The 18,818-nt window shown below is 36.6% G+C and overlaps 1 protein-coding gene across 1 annotated transcript in view; it reads left to right on the top strand.

Moving 5' to 3' along the window:
* Window positions 1–735: 735 nt before the first annotated feature.
* CLSTN2 (calsyntenin 2) overlaps window positions 736–18,818 on the top strand; it is a 228,505-nt gene continuing 210,422 nt past the window's right edge. The window contains exon 1 of the mRNA XM_040613809.1: window positions 736–854. The gene's annotated coding sequence lies outside the window, so the exon portion shown is untranslated. The remainder of the gene's footprint in view (window positions 855–18,818) is intronic.

The raw sequence follows: 18,818 nt of genomic DNA on the forward strand, positions 1-18,818 counted from the left end.
GGTTCAGGACTAAGACAATCTGATGATAGCGTGGTATGTCCCCTACTTTAAAAGTGTCTTTTTGTGTAATCTTCCGCTCTACTTCAACACCAGACATCCTAATGTTCAACGGCTGTATTTGAAGGACAGATTTTTCAGAAAATATTAAGATCCCATTTAAGCATAACTAAAGCTGGTTAAACGGGAAAGAGGTGGTGGCTTTTATCAGAGTGATTAAAATGTAGAAGTTTATTTTTTGTCTACAATGTACAGAACACAAAAGTAATTTTAGGTATTTTTCCAAAAAAATAAAATGAGAAGTTGACTGAGAGTCCGATGTTCTCACATGCTTTTCTGCTTGCCTTTGTATCTTGAAAAGAGTTGTTTCTCTGGAAGTCATTTCTCTTGCATCAGTTTTGCAGCTGAAAGCAATTCCTTCAAAAGTGTCTAATTATGTCTGACAGTTGGGAAGACATTAAAAATATTTTGAAAATCGGCTTTTTATTTTGGTATCTTAATTGGACAGATGTCTTTAAGTGTTTGGTTTCTTATCAATGACTTACAGTACAATACATATATCATTTTGGTTCAATGTTTGACTGTTTTTAAAGTACTTCAGGATCTTTTCAGTGGCTTTTGAGTAATAACATTAATGTTGGTTGTATGTCAAATAATTGCTTTTTAAAGATAAAATGAGCTAAATGGATGTAAACCACAAATCAAATTAATTAGGCATACTGTTTCTTTTCTAGTGAACAAACACAAGCCCTGGATTGAGACTTCGTACCATGGGATCATAACTGAAAACAATGACACTGTAATTCTGGATCCTCCCCTTGTTGCTTTGGATAAAGATGCACCTGTTCCCTTTGCAGGTAGGAACATGCGTTAACAGCAGCATTTGAGCTTATGGATTGCATTATGAAGTTACTAGCATTTGTAAGGCATGAATTTGCAGTGCAGAGATAACGTAATCTGAAGGACTGTTTAGTATCTGAGTACTTAGGACTTGACCGCTGGCCTGTAGACCTTGAAATGAGGTCTCTTTTGCAATGAATGTGCTGCTCATTTGCTGTGAAGCAGAAGTGATAATAGAGAGCATAATACAGCAGGCTTCCGCTATTAACATTTTTAATGAAAACACAAGAATTGGATAATTCAATTTTGATTTGCTTTTATAGAAATGAATCATTATAGTTGCCTAAAGTAAGAATACATAGTTAATTTTGTTTAAAAAATAACAGCCCTTCCTTTTTCTCTTCCTATTCTGTTCCCTGGCTATGGACAAAATATGTGACAAATATTTGAAGTTGCTCAAATCTTATGTTACTCTGTTAGTACTTTATAACTGTCAAGACTTGGATAGAAAATATAGTGGAGGTGTTGAAGATTTTTGCTTAGATTGCTGTATGATAGATGTATGTCATATAGAAGTTTTTGTATTAAGTCTATTTTTCCTGATACTTATTCTGTCATGAGTTCCGTAAGCAGAAAAGAGTACTTTTGCATGTGAAGCAAGTTTTCGCTTAAATTCCCTGTTCCATTAAAAATATTTTTTGAAGAAAAGGGATAATATTAAGGCTTGATAGCAGTTCTGAAGATCCTAAAAAGATGCAGTTGTTAAAAAAGATTATATTGTTTTATGTTACATTATTGTGGAATACAGTCATGTTCGGTAAGCAGTAAGTCAAAATACTTGGTCCAAATAGCAATTTACAGCATCGTGTAAGAATTGTTATTAGCCTTTTTCACCAAACACATATACTGGCATAAACTCATACCCTGCAAAACAGGGATTCACAAATGTTTTTTATATATTGAGCACCATTTCAGTATCAAGATTGGCTTGTCACTCCTGTCGCCCCATGGTTCTTGGTTGCACAGAACACTTCTTTCTCAACCATATATGCACCAGAGATGTTCAGTGTGGGGGGGACTCAACTAAATTTAGTCAGAGGTAAGAGCCTCAAATAGCATATATGTATGGATACAGCAACCTCAGCATGAAACATTTCTGTCTGCTGATCAGTTCCTATGGCACCAACTTGCTTGTTAATAGAGGCATAATCAACGTCCATTCAGAGGTAAGTAGACAGCCTCTAACTGCGAGGTGCTAATTATAATCAGAGTAGGTTCATACTTCATACAAAGATGCTCAGCATAAGGTGTCCTTATCTCTGTTACTAGTTTTTGAAAGGAAAGCTTACTTATTTCCAAATTATTTTTTTAATGCATTAATCAAGAGACAAATATATGTTAAAACAAAGAAAAAGTGCAGAATGAGAGTTTGAATGGTAAGCTGTTATTCATAATGTATTTTAGTACCCTTTTTTCTTATAATGGTAACTTTCTCGTAGGCATGCAATTCATTCTTTCAAAAGTGTATGAAACAGTAATGTAAACTTAGATGAAATCCTTGCTAAAGTAAACCTCTCTGTGAGATCTTCAGGTGCAGTTATTTAGGCATGAAGATTGATTCCTAGTGAAAAAAATGCCCTTTTCATTTTGGGGGGATTTTTCAGTTCCTATGAATGTTTCATTTCATATTTGCTTCTTTCACTTGCATTCCCTTGGGATGCTTGCTGGGATGTTAATCACATGTGCTGTTTCCACTGATAGTTTTACAAACACTTTACTGACTGGAGATTTGCTAGCCTGATTATTTTCCTCAGTTTTTACACTGGGACAACAATCAACATGTTTTCCATGAATTAGTAATTTGCTTGTGTAGAGAATCAACCTTTGAAATACTGAACTTGCACAGAGGCTTTGGCTTTTGTGATAAAGATTATATTAGATGGTAGTTTTAATTTAGTTTCTTCATTTATTTATTTGAATTATTTATATCTTAAGAAGTGTTACGGATTTTAGGAGGGGAAATACTCGGTGTGTATTCCCTGATATTAGTAGTTCATTTCCAGGTAACATTGTACATTTATCCTCATGGTCTGCAGTCCAGACGTGATATTATGATACTGATTGAACCCTTAATTCCCTTGAAGGGCCTGGGTTCCCTGCCTGTTTGGAAAAAAACCTATATTTTTTTTTAAGACTTGCCTTTTTAAATTGTTGGAGTAAGTTCTTATTTCTGTTTTAAATTTCTGCTTTAATATCATGTAGTTTTATTTCACTTCATAAATTCATTAATTTTATTATAGAGATTTAGGGAAAATTCAATTTGTGTAATGCATTTAGTAGGAGAAAACTGAAAATAGATACAGCTAAAAATTAAAAATATTTAGTGGCTGTACATTTAATTGTATTGTGATGTGGATTTTCCTCTATGACCGTATTTTGTTTTAGTGGGGAAAACTTATTCTACATTATAATATATCAGTCTTCAATTGTACCAGATAATCAGAGCTCCAACAGTTCCTTTCTCATCACCCTATTAATATTTTTGGTTATTTGTCCAACTATTGTTGAAAAAAATATTAAAACGTAGCCTTTTGAAACATTTTCCATTGTTTTGCCTTTTTTTTTTTTAATGTACCTAGATTTAAGAATATATTGGGGCAGTTTCTGACATGTGCTTAGATATCTACTTACATCTCCTTGAATGAACTATATTAAGACTAAAGGTACATGGTTTCTTCCTGTGGAACTACAGCTGCTGCAATAGCTTACCAGCAGATTGTTGGCTGTTCCATCAGTATTTATGTTAGCTTATGTCTATATTTTTAATTCAAAAAAATGACATCAGTGTGTATTTGACTTTAAAGAAAACAAACCACAAAACCAAACAAAAGAACTCCTCCAACAATCCAAACCCAAACACAGAACCCCAGCCCAGCTGCTATATATCCTTTCAGTTTTCATACGGGTGTAAGTCCTGTAGAAACAAAACTGAACTAACGGCAAGAAAACTCTCAAGTTAACTACCAGGTTGATGTTCCTGGAGAATGCCTGTATAGCTGCGTAGCTAGATGTTATGTGGACAGTGTAATCTTCAAGCTTTTTAAAATTTCTTCCTTTTTCAGTGGTCGTCTTCCATCAGTGACAGGCTGAGAAAAATTTACAGGGTTTATCATTGAAAGGGGGGACAGGTTACAGTAGGTGAAATGCATCCTGATTTCATACAGATATTTACTAATTTATATCTATATATTCCATGTTTATATCTGTATCTTGCTATTGGGGGTCTAGTTCTTCTGGAAACATGCATAACTTCTGGAAGTAAGGGTAGGTATCCTTATATTTATGGCCAAGGCAAGGAGAGCTTCAGAAAGGAGGTGCATCAGTGTCAAGCTAGAATGTATGTCATGTCAAACCAAGCGTGCCGGGGCCATGCATTGGAGACTATAAACCTCTCTGAGGTTTTGCTTCCAAATTGTCTGTGCTATGCTTTATAAAAAAAAGTTGGTGTTGAGGTCTGGGCTATCTGTAGATAGGCTGGCACTGCAGTCTCTAGGGTTATGATGACAAGACGTGCTCCGCTAATTGCAGATACCAGCGGTTAATGAGGTTGCACTGTTCTTTCTGTGCAGGGAGGCACAGCAGCACTGGCCTGAAGGAACCAGGAAGGGCTTTTGGTGCCATTTACTATAAAAGCTCCCAGTTCAGTACGAAGAGCCTGGAAGTGGGGCAGGTTTTCCCACTCAGAGCTGTGTATTATCAGGGATGCTTTGAGCAACGTATGCATCACCTTGCTTCTGTTAATTGCCATAGTGCACAGGTAGTTTATGCATTTAATATTTTTCACCTGAGCAAATAATCTTTCCCCTAATAACTACTTCATTAGGAAGCACAAAGGCAGAACTAAGCTATTAAGGTGCATTTGGTATTCAATGGCTTTTATCTGCCCTCAGTACTTGGGGTTTTTTTCAATACCCATTCTCATGTTCTCATATTTTTTAGTTTAAATGTGAGTTGTAGCACAGATCTACTCCAAACTATAAGCAGTATTTTTGTTTTCTCTTCTGGAAACTTTAACATTGTTCCTAATACCTGTGCCTTTTTTCCTCTCCATGGCTACTAAGGTAAGTCTTTTATTAACTGTCTTGTCAACCCCTTCTAGTAGTACAGACATTATGGTGCACGTCAAACCCCTATTCGTGGAGCGGTCACCAGAGAAAATTACTATAATCTGCACTTTTTCCCCCTCACCTGTATCCAATGTCTAAACGCAAGAGTGATGACAGGAGAAAAAAGAATCTGTGCAGTTATGCTCTCAACAGGTCTGCGTTTCCAGGAAGGACTAATGAGAGACTAGCAAGACTAAATGTGCCTGTGAAAGTGCTGGCTATCAAATGTGATCAGCCTATTTCATAACTGGAGCATGAAGACTTTCACAAGATTGTAATGAATGGTCTTTGCTATCTCTTTATCGTATGAGTTTACTGCGAATTGGTGCAATAATTGGAGAATATGTAAAATCATGGTTCTTAAAATTGTCATGGTATGAAGATAGTTCACTTTCTTTTTTTCATGCAAGTACATTATTCAGACCCATAGCTTTGACGGAAAGCTTGAAAATACCATTGCAAATGGTTAAGTGCAAGAACTCATACAAATAGTTTTCCAATACTGTTGATCTTTAAAATAAAACTCACCACAGTAGTCTGGAGCAAACAAAAATCCCCCCAAAACATGAAGAAACTGCAAGGTTATGCCTTCCATCCTTCTCTCAAACAGTATTGTGTAGGTGCAGTGTGGGCTTATTTATTATCTAATTTAGGGAAATCCATTGGAGAAGTCTCTCTGTAAAAATAAATATAGTAAAATCCACCCAAAAGAAGGAATTTAAATTTAATTAGACTTGCACCAACCTGCAGGGTCTGCCATACAAGTCGGCTCTCACATGCTTTTACAGACTGAAAGTTGCTTCAGTGCTTTGACTTTCAGGCTTAGGAGTAGCTTGGCTTAGAAACAAGGTGAGATCAACTGAATCAATTTGACAGTGTTCTGTTTCTGTGGTAGTAAGAAGCCCTCACAAAATGCTGTAGGAGTTTGGAAGGGTATTTGGAAGGGACATCTGTCTGCGTTTCAGTAACAGCAGCTCCGTTTCATCAGCAATGTTGTGCTACAATAGATCTGAAAGGAACTTTAGGATGTCTCCAGTCCATCCTCCTGCCTAAGGCAGGACCCATTATACCTGTGTCATTCCTGATAAATAGTTTTCTGTCCTAATCTTAAAGACCTGTAGTGACAGAGATGCAACAGCTTCCCTGGGCTATCTATTCTATGCTTCACCATACTCACTGTTTCTTACGATGCTTCACCTGAACTTTCTGTACCGCAATTTTAGCCCATTAGTTTTTGTTCTATCTACCGTGGCTAGGCAGAGCAGATGATTCCCATTCTTTTTTGCAGCAACAGCTTTTTATGTTACTCCCTAAAAGCACGGTGAGCATCTTAAACAGCACAGGGGTGGGGGGGGGCGGCGCGGCAGCTTCAGCTGTCCATTGCATTATTGATACAGACGTAGAGCAGAGAAACGGGAGGCAACAGTGAAAGGACAAATGCCCTTTTCACCTTGAAAATGAAAAGCCCAGCTCTTCACCGTGTCACCAGTATTAGCCTGTTAAGCTTGCATTTGAGTGCAACGTGTGGCACCAAGGTTAAGCTGGATAATTTCACCACAGTGAGTTGGGCCCATTAAATCTTAAGTTGCTTTTATGCTCTTGATAGATTTACACATAGCCTTTTTAAAAAAGGTCAGATGTGTGTCTTCCTGGCTCCACACAGACAGGTACTCTGTATCTCAGAAGCAGTTGCAACCTTTGTAGATGAAATCCCAGTCCGACTTCATTTTGGCTGTGCTAAAACCACTGTGAAGGATAAAGAGATAATAAAAACCAGCCAAGAAGAATGTCTGAATATTCACTAAACTACAGGCTGCATCCACAAATTCTCCCAAATCATCTTTGTTATTTTAGCAGTTCAGAGGAGTCTGTACTCTCAGCTGTACAGCAGCAGATCCAGTAGTTGTCAGTCGACTTACACCCAGGGGCTGCACGCAAAATCCTATTTCACTGCTTCAAACTGTGAAGCTGTCTGGCCGTGTTTGTTTGTTGTTATTGATAAGCAGTGGCATTAATAACAGAAACAATCTTTTTGGTAGAACATTAAAAATATGGAAATTATTTTTCAACTTGTGACTCTGAATGTTAACCTTTTTAACTCACTGTCAGCCAGACTTAAAACACGCTGTCAGTTTGTGATGCCCAGCATTCATTGGTGTTAAATACTTCACTGTGAAAATGATGCAGAACCAAAAAATCTGAACTGTAAGCAAAGCCATGCAGTATTGCAGTTCTTTATAATAAATCACCTTCTGATTTTTTGAACTTCTGCTTTTGAAGTTTACATTTATTAATGTAGCTTAATTAACTAAGACTGTAGCCTCTAAAGGCAAAAGAAAGAATCTCTTAATTGTGATCATAACCTCAGGTAGAATAAAAGATTGGCAATAGCACAGTCAATCCCAGAGATGCTGGCTTTGACCTAAGCACTGCTGCTCATCATCCAGCAAAATAGAGTTATAAATGCTCAGGCTTCAGATTAAGAATGGACCAAAAAAATCACTCTGACAGTGACCTCTGTTGGTTGATCCCTGAAGTTTAGGGATGAAGGGTTTGTGGGTTTTGTGTTGGTTTTTTTTTTTTGTTTGTTTTGGTTTGTTTTTTGTTGTTTTTTTTTTTTTGTTCTTGAAGCTTTTGCCAATTAAGTTCAATTGCTTTTCTTAGTCATTTTGACAGTAGTGAAATAAAAGTAGGCAACGTTAATGTCTCGGAAGAAGACGAAAGGTTCAAGAATTCAGACTGTTCTAATAGAGCTTTTAGTAGCTGCAGAGTGGTCTGTCATTGCAGGAAGTGGTTAGGAAGAAAATTAGACTTTAATGCGTGTACAGTGAATGTAAGATGCTTCTGGCAGACAAAAGCAGTAATGAATGAGAATGCTGAGATAAACTTTATTGCACCTAAATATGCTAAATTACCCGAAGCCAGAAAAAAAGCAAGTAAAGTAACCAGCTAATTATGGTTTGATGATATTCACTTGGGCTTTTAGACTATTTATGGAAAATAGTGATGTGAAATAAATTGGAACGGTTTTGAATAGTTTTCTTTATAAATAAGGCTTGATCTTTGGAAAATTAGGGCAGAATATTACTGTGGATATGCAAACATACACATGCGGACAGGGACAGAATCTGGCATTTTATTGTGCTGAAGTAAATTACTACCTAATTAAAAAACTGTTTAATTAAAACAGTTTGTAACTGAAGTTGTCAGGAAAATAGTCAGTTGTTAAAAGTTTTGGAATGTTTGGAACACTGTAGATAAACCTAAATGGGAAGTACTGGATTTGCTAACCTATAGGTCCCAAAAATGGTAGCTGCTAATATGCTCTGACTATGGATGTAGATTTTGTGCCACATGCCTTTAAAACTAATGAAGGCTTGCCATATGAGTAGCATTACATTTAATTAAGAATACAAACTCTAACAACTTGTTAATGTTGAGCTTTCAAAAAAAAAAAAAAAAAAAAAAAGGAAAAGAAGACGACACTACCAATGCATAGAATTGTTCCATTCAAAGTAGCAAAGATCTGTGCCAAATTCAGATTTATTGTAGGAATTATTGTTATTCAGCAGCCCTGCCCATGGCAGGGGAAACGGAGACGTGTGCTTTCTTAGACCTTCCTGCTAGTTTGTTAAAAACCTTCAGCTTCACCTTTAAGATCCTAATTGTTGTGACAGATAGAAATGCAATAGAGAGTCATTGACAATTCTGGAAGACAATTGTTTTATTTGAACTGAATCCAGAATCAAATAAAAAAACTCCAATAGACTAAAATTCAATATTGTAGGAATGATAAACTCTTTCTTAACCAGATCTATTTATATCAGACAAATTTTATAGGGAATTTAAAAAGAATAACAGTCCATGCTTTTCTATTTTATTCTTTGATATTATACTGTTAGTCATAAGAATATTTGTGGGTTTGACCCGAAAAAAATTTTACTTTTTGCAAAAATTGGTCAGGCTTTTTTCTTCCACAATCATTGAAGGCAAATAATGAATTTTGCTTTTACTTGCAAAGCTAAATATCCACTCAATATTTTTTTTCTAAACAATAAAAACAATAATTTTTTTCTAAATGCTTCTGCTAATGCATTATTAATGGAATTTCAAAGCTTGTTCTAAATATTACTTTATTTATAAAAAAATACTTATATGACTGTTAGAAAGTGAAGTGAAAGCATCAATAGATGTTTTTGATTTATCGGCAATTCTTGATTGATTAAAATATTGGCACTGTATCTCAACAAACTTGTGAAGGTGATACAGGCTACATAAAACGTTGCTAATAAACACCTTTTTAGAGACATTTCTAAGATATAGTAAATCTTGAATTGGTAGAACTAAACTCAGTGATACTGTAGTAATTTGTCCCATGTGCTGATGGCCCATCATGTAAGGATATAGCTGCATAGAGTGACACCAAGCAATGTGATTATCCGGTTGTATTCGTGTATTTTTTTATAGTGTGAACAACGTACCTGATTCTGCAATTATGATATAAAGTAATTTATTTCCGTGACCTATGTCAGTTACTTTTTAATTTTCAATAAAACATTTTCAGAGCTGCAGGAACTACTTTATGTTGTTGAGGTAGTACTTAAATAATTCTTTTCTGCAATGGAATGTTTTGGAGTGAATCAAGACATTAACTTGATTTTGAGATGTAAGTTTTGCTATGTAGGTAAGGACAGATTCTACACACTTCAGCAGTTCTCTAAAATCAATACTGTTTCCTCAGCTATGAGTTTTGAATTCTGACTTAGAGGAAGGACAGCGTCGTAGAAGTACACACTATTTTCCCTTCTGTGATGTTAAGTGACTTCAGGCACTTTAAAATGGGACTTCTGTGATCCAACTACACTCCCAAATTGACAGAACAGATTTGCCAGCAAACTTACAATTTTTATTTAAGGAATTACTATTATTATTAGAATTACAATTTGGTAGTTTCAGTCTGATGCTGATTGCAGCACGTGTGTAGTTTAGGTAAATAAAAGCGTTGCCTCTGAATCTTCTGTGATAAAAAGAACGAGGAGTAATTCTCTTATGATGATGAGGAGTAATTCTCTTATGATGGTGTGAGTGGTATGTTGAGGGCTGCCCTAGGTTTAAACAGCCTCGTATCTTCTTAAAATCAGTGCTTGCCAAAGATGTGTAAGCAGGTGAAAAGTGTGACAAAACTCTGCTGTAGTTAGACCTCTTTGTCATTATGCTTGCAGTAATAATTGCTTACATTCTTACAATTTCAGGTACAAATAAATATTTTAAAACATCTATTGATATAAATATCGTTTTTTTGAAAAATGATGACAGCAGGCATAACTCAATGGCATGAAGCTGGACAGTGAAGAAGTTGAAACAAGCAGGAATGATACCCGCGTTACAGTTTTTTGTCTTGTTGCATAGTTTGTTTCTCTTCATTATTTGGTATTCAAAAAGTAGAATACTTGACCTGTCCGTGTTTGCTTGCAAGGGTATGTCAACCTGGGAATTCAAAATCTGTGGCCATCTTTATTTCTGGTACTACAATAACATAAAGGACTCTCAGAGGGAGGCTGAAAGAAGTGGTGTGAAGATGCGGGGGAAAGAATAAACAATTATTCTGAGTAAAATAGTACAACTTCCACTCTAATATCTCTCTTCACGCTTTCATTCCTTCCATGGTCTGTCCATTAATTCAATTACATCTACCTTCTTCACATAACTATTTCCTTCATTGTGTGTGTTCCTATGTTGTCATATTCTTAGGTGGATGATAGATTTTTAAAAAATCATTTGTGAAAGCATGAAGTGTTATTTATGCAGACCTAGAAAAATAATTTGTAATATTGTGAAGTGTTAATGACATAACAAGTGGACTTGGAATTTTCACCACTTAGAAGTTTACTGCAACAAAATGGGCACTGCAGAATTCCAGTTTTCTTTAAAAATAAAATTAATAGGCTAAACTGGTTGGGAAAATACCATGTTAAAATATATTCCTCAAAATGGAACTCTTTCAGTTAGTGTAAGGCAGCAGACTTTTGCAGTTTACTTGAAATGGTTTTTAAATATTAAAAAATATCAAAAGAACAGCCTAAATAGGTAATTATTTAATCTTTAGAGTTTCTTTTGCTTATTAGTCAGCAATTCTCTTATGGAAAGAACAGTTGAAAACCCCTACTTTATATCTGCTGCTTTCCTCTCACAGATGAAAAAGTTATTTTTCTGGACTAGAATAAACTCTCTCAATAGCCCGTAAGTGCTGTTGCTCCCTTCGCTTGCTAGGGTAGCCTAAAAAATGCATGTGATACTGCTTTTATGAAGCAAGATGGGGAAGGAGAATATAAAGAATTCAAACTCTGGACAGGTGTTTTGGGACATTGATTTTCTACTCAATTCTCCTGCTTCTGGCTGTGTGAAGTGGATCGAACCAATTTTTTCTCTTGGCCTAGGGTTTCCTCCACTGTCCTTTTTTTTTTCTGTTTAGAATATTAAAAAAACCCCAAACCTAAGTGCTTTTATCTTAGTGACTGTGCAGCACTGAATGGTCTCCTTGTGCAACATCAAGCACAAGGAGGATTTGCTGGTCTCAGCTGTCCCTATTTTCTGTTCCATAATCTTTTATGGTATAGGTATGTAGTATGTTTATAGTAGGTGCAACAGCTGGATTAGTGTGGGTGTTGAACCTGAGCTAACAATCCTGCTAGAGCCATACATCAGTGTGGTTACAGAGCTCTGTCTCTATGGCTGTCACAGCAGCAGTTAAGGCGGATGCATTGCCGAGACAGACATTGTGGAGTTAGATATAAGACATGAAGGGAAAGTACTGGCAAATACTTTCTCCAGTTTGGAGTGGGGAAAAGAAGGGGAGAAAATGTGTTCTTCCAAAAAGGTTGAAGAATGTCAATACAGGATGTGTCGAGTAGACATGTTGACAGTTGCTATTTCTCAAAATTAAAAATAAATTTTTGACTGTTTAGTCTTGAGTTTCTGTTTTGTGAAGAAGAAATTTACTAAAAAAAGTTGGAATCAGCTAGATGTGCTTGTCATTTAATAGATCTGTATTTGTTCTTGGTCATTATAGATTTTAATATCAAGAGAAAAATATCTGATTATTTAGGATGAAAACGTAACACATGATGTAAAGGACCAAGTATTTTCTTAATTGTGTTACATGCATGGAGAAGTGTCACTGAGATGTTGTGAACAGTACTGATCCCACTGAGGTACAGTGAGGCAGGAAGAAGTTGTGAGAAATACAGTTAAGAATTTGCAGGATTTTCTAAGGAGTCATATTGAGAACAACAGGGCTATGTAACATCTAGGATTTGCTGGGCTTTCGTTCTGCTGGAATTTTGTTATATTAGGTTTCAAGGGACTTAAAAAGATTAATTGCCTGCGTTTTCAGATATCTGCTAATCCAGAGAGGCTGGATGACTTTGATGTAGCTGCAACATGTGGAAATGCAAAACACGGTCAAGTACATCTGATGTGTTCAGTTGTCAGGATCCTTATGTCAGCTGTAACACAGTCAATTCAAGCACTGGGCACAAGAAGGAGCTTGGCACAAAGGAGGTGTACGTTGCCTTTTTTTCCTAAGTGATAGGCCTCTACTATTTTTTGTGGTGTTGCATCTTGCATTTACTGCCTGTATAAAAGGTATGTCAGGTTGGTTTAATAAACTAAATTCTTCTCTCGTTAGGTATTCTGCTACACAGAATACGTACCCATTTCATTCAGGTAATTGGCCTTTACGGGTAAAATATAGTAGATAACTAGACTCTTGAAGTGAGATTTTTTTTTCTCTTTTACTATTTTTATATTTTGAAGCTTTGTTTATTTGTATGCTGTTCTGTTTATTCCACCTTTCCTGAATGAAATCAGTTCTTTAGCTGCACTGTGCAAATTTAGTACAACATGAAATTCCAGGGAGAGAGACAAAATGGAAGTCAACTCATGGCCATAGTGATCACAATTTATTTCTATTTGTAAAATTGAACCTAAATGTTAAACCACAGAAAGAAATGGGCCTGCTTTTAAATAAAAGTCATCCTAGTGAGACTGCTGAGGGGACTGGGGCACTTGCCCTTGAGGAGAAGCTGAAGGAACGGCTTTGTTCAGCCTGGATAACAGACAGTTTGTGGGGAACGAACAGTATAGCCCCCTGACACCTTTGAGGAGGGGACTGAGAAGATGGAGCCAGGCTCTTCATGGTGGGAGGAGGAGAGGCAACAGATAGGAATTGAAACAGGAGTTCAGACTGCATATAAGGCAGAACTTTTTCACCAGGACAGTCAAAGGTTGGATCAGGATGCTTAGACAGACTAAGCCACCTTAAGAGGTTTTCAGGACCCAACTGGGTAGAGCCCTGGGTAACCTGAGTTCATAGCTGCCCCTGCTTTGAACAGGACATTGGCCCAGAGAACTGAAGTCCCCTCCACCCTGAACTGTCTATGAATCCTGTGATTTTATGATGTTGGAATGTTTCTTTCAGAAATTAAATTGCAAAAGACGTGGTGGGTGGGAGGACACATGGGCTGCTTGTAATGCTATATCAGAAAGATGCTCCACTCACTTTCTATGGGTTTGAAGTGGGTGACTGTGCTGACAATGACAAGGCCATTCGATAAGGGAAAGGAGACAGGACCTCTGGAGCAGTGACGTGGCTGAAGTCAGCTAGCAACGTTCTTTATCTGCATATATTTATTCCCAGTAGAGTCAGAGGAGGAGAATGGGCTTCACTGTTTAGTGTAAGCCTTGTTTTTTGTATTGAAGCGATGCTTTTCTTTCACAATAAATTACTTTTTAAAAGGATCCTTAGCTTTTTTTATATAAACTGTTCTTTTAACTACTATAGCTACGTAGAATACACACAAAAACTGAGGCCTACAAAATATTAGTTATCAATAAAGATTCCTGACACCAGTTGTTTAACTTTATATGGCTGCTGAGCCATAAATGTTCTTTATGTGTCTTGTGCATATAAAATTCCAAAAAAAAAGTACACTGAAGACAGTTGACAGCAGACTGACTCTTACAGTTAACTCTTATGGCAAAACGACCAGATTGTATTGAGTGAACACCTCGGCAACGGTTCATGTCCAGACTGTATTATCTTTTGTAACAGTTGTGTTGACTATAAGCACATAATAGTCACGAAAGGCCACATGTTCCTTGTGATCCTTGACAGCATATATCATGTAAGTACTTTTTTATATGTCATTCTCGCAGATTTTTAGAGACTGTATCAAAAATAAGCAGATATTAATATCAGACATCTCTTACTATTTTTCAAGATGACAGTTTATGATAAATGTAATTAGTAGTTAGACATGCTAAAATACTTAAAATGCAGTCCTTAAATAGTTGAATATCACTTTAAGAAGAAGCTGTATTGTCTGCCCTTGATTCATTTGGGGACTTTGTCTCCCAGTGGGACTTAATTTTCTGGTTAATTGTTGTTGTGAATAAATTTTTGGAGAGGCTGTGAAACAGACTGGTAGGGATTCAAACTTGTCGTGCTGTTGGACATCTGTCTTTGTTTCAGGTTAATTGCAATATATTAACTTAGTTTTAATTTTAAACAGCTTTTTAAAAGAAAGATTGTATTACCAGATATAATGGACTTTTTACTGCACGTACTGTCCCTTCTGGCTTTTTTATATGCCTTTAATATTGTCATGGTTTAACTCAGCAGGCTGGTCTAACTTGTGGTTAACCGTGTGGGTTTAACACTACACGGCTGGTCCTTCACTCCCCTCCCTGCCCTGCAGTGGGATGGGGGAGAGAACTGGGGAAAAAAATAAACTTTGTGAGCTGAGATAAAGACAGTTTAATAGGACAAAAAAAAAAAAAAAAGGTAAAACAATAATAATTATGAAAAAATATGCAAAACAAGTGATGCTCACCACTCACTGACCAATGCCCAGACGTTTCCCGAGCAGTGGTCCCTGGTGATGGCGAGCTTTCCTCCAGTTTATGTGTATATATATACATATGTATATATAATACATATAGAGAGAGCATGACATTATATGGTATGGAATATCCCTTGGGTCAGTTTAGGTCAGCTGTGTCCCCTCCCATCTCCTTGTGTCCCCACCCCCCCACCCCCCCCCCCTGCTGGCAGGGCAGTATAAGAAGCTGGAGTCCCTGACTTGGTGTAAACATGGCTTATCAAACCATTGGTGTGATACATCAACGTTATTCTCATCGTAAATCCAAAACACAGCACTATGCCAGCTACTGGGAGGGAAATTAACTCTATCACAGCTGAAACCAGGGCAGATATTCAGATATGACAGAAGATTCAGTGACAGAAGATAAGTTGTTCAAAAAACCAAAACCAAACTCAAGCCCCTAAAACACCCCCAAAACAAACAAAAAGCCTCCAAACAACCTTGATAATCTTACTGCTTGGAGTGTAACTTGATTTGTTACATTTTATCTTTTGCAGTTAAAAGCAGAAGGAAAAAAATCAAGCTTTTCACTTCAGTCAGAAAATTTTAGTTCCCCGAGTTGTTCAGACTCGCTTCATACCTGATCTTTTCTTTAGGGAAGTGAGTCTTGAGTACGTGGGTTGAAGAAAACATTTTATTTGAATTAATTACCCTCAGCATGTTATGCTGAAATATCCTCCTTACTAATTGACTTGTATAGCTTTTTTTATTTACTTTCATTTAAAGTTTAAGCCATAAACAAACCAAAGGTGTAGAACCTTCTAGTCCAAAATAACTTACTGGGTTTGAAAAACCACGTGAACAGTGTTGACTAATATAAAATGGCATTTTTCACAGAATGCATTATTTATTGTCCCCTACACATTTCTCAACTATTCATGGTAGGGAATTTTAAGTTAAATATCTTAAAAAGTTGCTGAAAATTTCCTTTAATTTTTCTTTGACCTACTATAAGCCTCTTTCATTATAAGACCAGTCCAGATTTTTGTGGTATTTTTTTGTATCACTGTGTTTACAAATACATGGATGTTTAAAGAAAAGAAGTTGCACAGATCTGGGTAGATTTTGCTGACTTGTTGTGAGTGATAGTCTTATACCAAGATGTCTCTACTACTCATTTTTTATTATGTGTTTAATCTGAAAAAATAGGGAGAGGAATGAATGAACTTCAATAATAATGCGGTGGTCCTCATTAATTACTGCTGTGCAATTATTGTATAAAATGCATGACTGTAAATGCATAGGTTTATATGCATGGTGATGCACTACTCTGAAGAAAGATGAGATACTCCTTTGTTCTTGTTAAATAGTACAAACCTTTTTTTTGAAGAGTGTCATACTTGTAGCAACACCCAAATGTCATCTAAGTGCCCATTGGTCTGGGTTACTGGGTGAAAATGCCATCAAAAATTGTACAGGTACAATGACACCATAACACTTAAGATACCTTCTGGAGTGAATTGTGTCAAAATTCCAAAAGGATATGAAAGTGGATGCTGGGTAGGAATATTAATTTAGTACCAAATATATTGTATCTTTAGCTGAAAAAATCAATCCCAAACCAAAAGAATGGCACAATTAGGAATACCTAACCTTGGTCTGGGTATCTGGAGAATCCCTTACTGTCTTCACTGATTGGGTTCTTTGCCAGTCACACTAGACTAGTACATAGGAATTTTGTTCAGTGATTTGGAAACAACTGCTCCATGTAAAAGTGAAGCCTGATGCGTCTGTATTAAATGGATCAAGTCTTTATATTATTTAAAATGTTCTCTGGTGTCAGGATGACTCTTGTTTCTCAGACTGAAAGGCAATGTAGAGAAGACTGTTCATGGGTTAGAACTTCACCAGTCTTCGGGCAGTGGGGTGTGGGAAACTGCTCCAGGGACTGGGTGGCAAAGGCAGGCTCTGGACAGCTTCTGTGATAAGCCACCTAAAACTGAATGTTCTGAATACTCACCGCTGTTTTCAGAAGCAAGTGTACTGGATTGAGGAAAGATATGCTTTGGTTATGGAGGCATTGGGGATTTTGTTTGAGTGAAGATTACATTTTCATGAACTAGTTATACCTATCTAACTACATGAAATTGGTAAGATAATTTGCGTGGAGAAATAAGATTATTTTGGTAAAATTGTCTGAACTATTTGTAAAATTAGAAAAGTAATGTATTTAAAATTAAATTGCTTTCAGAATCCTTTAAGCTACAAGAGAAAAATTGTTCATTGTTCACAATTGACATTGATGTGGCAATTCTCTTGTACTTGACAGATTATTGCCATACTATCAAGTCGTTAAATGTTCCTGTGACTTTCTAAGTTCCTTGCTTAAATCTGTAGCTTTTAAGTACATTATTGCAATAAGAATTTATTCTGTTCTATTCTATTTAAAGGTAGTTCCCTGCTGATCATAATCCTCAGCCTGCTTCTGTGTGGTTCTTGTTTGGTCTTCAAGGAAACTAATGGAGATTTTTCTTTACAGTTTATTTTGTGCCAATAATTGGCTTATTGTAACATGCAAATATCTCTATTTGACCTGTAGTGGATAGAAATCTAGAACAAATCTGCTTATCTTGTTAGTCACCTGTGTGGTTTTGTATTGTGTATCTTTGTTGCTCTTCTGATCAAGTAAAACACAGCATTAATGATATGCCATTAGAAAGCAATGAAAGACAGTAGGGTTAGAGCAAGCCTTCTTATGCTGTCAGAGATCTGTACTGCCAGGCTGTCCTTGGCAATGGATCAGGTTATTCTGAGTAACAATACTTGGTTAGATGTAGCTCTTAAAAGTTGTTGTTTGTTGGCTTTTTTGCCTTGCAGTTCTATCTGTATTTGATGTAGTTAACGTGCATGGAACATTTAATTAGATTTTAACAAAAACTTATAAAAGTCAAACATGGTTTTAGAAGTGCCTTGGAAATGCTTAATTAAGCAGGGAAAGACACAAACTTCCAGCAGAAATATGTATTTTTTCAGCTTCGAGTCAGTAGCTATTTGCATTAAAAGTATTCTGTTGATTTACCTTAAAAGCTCTTCTGCAAGACAATTAGAGACAAAAATGTTTTGTGTAAAGACTGCAGAAGTTAGAAGGGAACATCTATGCGAGTTTTCTGTACATCACAATTCTTATTACGAAGTCATTTTATACTGAGTTAAGGATAATTATGCATTCAAAGTAAATATGGTAACCTTTCCTCTGCAGTGAGGATATGCATGAGCATAACCTAACCTAAAGCTTTGTTAAACCAGAAGGTTTTATTATAAACAGGTAAAATAAAGAAGTAGGAGGTTGACTGAGAACCGGTACCCTGCACTCATGTCACAGACACCTTTCAGGTAGAAAATTGCTTACTGTCTACAAGCCAGGAGGCTTTTGTGAAGTGCTCGATGTTGTCCCAATACTGCTCCCAGTGGAGAGAGATTTTCTCTTTTGGGGGTTTTGTTGTCACCTCCATCACGAGGGGAGGGCCAAACAGAAACGTAGGAGGCTTCAGAACTTTTTGTGAAAACTGGATAGGTAATTTGTGTTAGTCTTTCACAGTATTACATGCTCTACCACCTCACCAGCATGGCAGAGCCCTCATTATCATCTGCACCTGCTGTGATGTTGAACACGAGAGCTGCCCAGCTAATTGGCTCAGCAGTTTAATTTAGGGGGACATGGTAGTGTGTTTCAATGATGTGAAATCTCCAACCAATGCCATCTATGCAGCTTCAGTCATCTTTTTGATGCCATAATCCGTTTCTGTGGGTAGTGGTGCTCTTACTCTCTTGGTTCTCACTGTCTCTCCACCCTCTCCAGTATTAGTTTCAGTCTAATAGGTTTTAAATTGGCTTGTTTTTTTTATGCCCTTCTATGACACTGAACTTGTAA

The sequence above is a fragment of the Falco naumanni genome, chromosome 13 (assembly GCF_017639655.2).
Source record: "Falco naumanni isolate bFalNau1 chromosome 13, bFalNau1.pat, whole genome shotgun sequence".
In the NCBI taxonomy this organism is placed as follows: Eukaryota; Metazoa; Chordata; class Aves; order Falconiformes; family Falconidae; genus Falco; species Falco naumanni.